Source organism: Mastomys coucha, chromosome X, assembly GCF_008632895.1.
Source record: "Mastomys coucha isolate ucsf_1 chromosome X, UCSF_Mcou_1, whole genome shotgun sequence".
NCBI lineage: Eukaryota > Metazoa > Chordata > Mammalia > Rodentia > Muridae > Mastomys > Mastomys coucha.
The window spans coordinates 85,224,857-85,227,631 of record NC_045030.1 but is presented as its reverse complement, the minus strand read 5'-3'; the positions used below and the strand labels follow the sequence as shown (position 1 = coordinate 85,227,631).

Sequence of the window (2,775 nt, the reverse complement as noted above, 5' to 3'; positions counted from 1 at the left end):
ATATTATGCATATATGTGTATACATATTGATACATGTTTATATATGTGTATATATATACTTCCCAATTTATAACTATATACATATATACATTTAATACATATACACATATATAAACATGTCCACACACATACATAAATATATATATATATATACACACACATACATATACACATATAACCACATGGATATATGTCATGCATATATGCATACATATATACTTATATATGTTTGTTTGTATATATATTATACATATATGGATATGGATATATATATACATATATAAGTATGTTTGTACACTTATATACATGTATCCATGTGTGTATATACATATGCATGCATGTGTATACATATGTGTGTATGTGTTAAATGTATATATGTATATAGTTATAAATTGGGAAGTGTATATGGGGAAATTATATAAGTTTATATATGCATATACTTGTATATATGTATGTATATATTCACATCTGTATTATATATGTATGTCTCTATATATGTATATATTATGTATGTATGTATGCATACATGTGTTTCTATGTATACATATGTATATCACTTTATCAAATATCTAGAAATACCACCATTTCTAAAACATTTCACATAGCCAATTAAATGCTAACGTCCTAAAGTAAAAGAGCAATGGAGCTTGTAATGTAGATCAGAGGGTAAAGGCACTTCCCAGCAAACATAGTAACCTCTATTCAATCTTCAGAACTCTCTGAATAAGAAAGCAAACTGAGTACCTCTACCCAGCAGGTAACTGAAACAGATTCAAATACCCATAGCCAAACATTTGGCAGAGGTCAGGGAGCCTAATCAAAGAGTTGGGAGAAGGATTAAAGGCACTGAAGGGGAGAGGAGCCTTACAAGTAGGCCAACAGTGTCAACTAACCTGGATCTCTAGGAGTCCTTAGAGACTGAGCCACCAATCAAAGAGTATACATGGGCTGGAATAATGCCACTGGCACATATGTATCAGAGGGCTGCATTGAAGTGCCTCAGAGAGAGAGGATGTACATAATCCTGTGAAGACTTGATGCACAACTGTCAGGGGACAGTCAAGGGGGGGCCACCTTCTCAGAGGCTAATTGAAGGGAATGGGGGAGGAACTCCATGAAGGCAGGCCAGAAAGAGGACAGCATTTGTTATGTTAATTAATTAATTAATTATTAAGATATATTGCATTTTTTTAAATTAGATATTTTAGATTATTTTCTTTATTTACATTTCAAATGATATATCCTTTCCCAGTTACCCCTCCAGAAAAAAAGAAAAAAAGAAAAAAAGAAAAAAAACCTGCTCCCTCCACCCTCCCCCGCTCACCAATCCACCTTTTCCCACTTCCTGGCTCTGGCATTCCCCTACACTGGGGCATAGAACCTTCACAGGACCAAGGGCCTCTCTTCCCATTGATAATCGACTTGGCCATCCTCTGCTATACATATGCTGCTGGAGCCATGAGTCCCTCCATGTGTACTCTTTGGTTGCTGGTTTAGTTCCTGAGAGATCTGAGGGTACTGGTTAGGTCATATTGTTGTTTGTCCCAAGGGGCTGCAAACCCTTCAGCTCCATCGTCCTTTCTTTAGCTCCTTCATTGGGGACCCTGTGCTCAGTCCAATGGATGGCTGAACTTCTACTTCTGTATTAGTCAGGCACTGGAAGAGGCTCTCAGGAGACAGCTATATCAGGCTCCTGCCAGTCAGTACTTACTGACATCCAAAATAGTGTCTGGGCTTGATGATTGAATATTGGAAGGATTCCCAGATGAAGCAGTCTCTGGATTGTCCTTCCATCAGTCTCTGCTACACAGTTTGTCTCTGAAACTCCTTCCATGGATATTTTCCCTCCTTCTAAGAAGGAACAAAGCATCCACACATTGGTCTTCCTTCTTGAGTTTCTTGTAGTTTGTGGATTGTAATTTGGGTATTCCAATCTTCTGGGATAATAACCACTTATCAGAGAGTGTATACCATGTGAGGTCTTTTGTGATTTGGTTACCTCACTCAGGATGATATTCTCCAGATCCATCCATTTCCCCAAGAATTTCATAAATTCATTGTTTTTAATAGCTGAGTAGTACTCCATTGTGTAGATGTACCACATTTTCTGTAATCATTACTCTGTTAAGGGAAACTTGGGTTGTTTCCAGTTTTCTGGCTATTATAAATAAGGGTGCTATGAACATAGGGGAGCATGTGTCTTTATTACATGTTGGAGCATCTTCTGAGTATATGCCTGGGAGTTGTATAGCTGGGTCCTCTGGTAGTACTATGTGCAATTTTCTGAGGAACAGCCAAACTGATTTCCAGAGTGGTTGTACCAGCTTGCAATCCCACCAGCAATGAAGGAGTGTTCCTCTTTCCCCAATGACTAAGGATGTTGAACATTTCTTTAGGTGCTTCTCAGCCATTCAGTATTCCTCAGTTGAGAATTCTTTATTTAGCTCTGTAACCCATTTTTAATAGGGTTATTTGATTCTCTGGAGTCTAACTTCATGAGTTCTTTATATATATTGGATAGTAGCCATCTATTGGATATAGGGTAAAGATTCCAATCTTTTGGTTGCTGTTTTGTCCTATTGACAGTATCCTTTGCCTTACAGAAGCTTTGTAATTTTATGAAGTCCCATTTGTCAATTCTTTATCTTAGAGCATAAGCTATTGGTGTTCTGTTCAGGAAATTTTCCCCTATGCCCATGTGCTCGAAGCTCTTCCACACTTTCTGTTTTATTCGTTTTATGTGGAGGTCCTTGATCTACTTGGACTTGAGCTTTG

The 2,775-nt window shown here is 37.5% G+C and overlaps 1 protein-coding gene across 1 annotated transcript in view; it reads right to left on the bottom strand.

Moving 5' to 3' along the window:
• Nucleotides 1-2,775, bottom strand: part of Dmd (dystrophin) — a 2,056,279-nt gene that overhangs the window by 1,396,301 nt on the left and 657,203 nt on the right. The gene's annotated exons all lie outside the window — the stretch shown is intronic.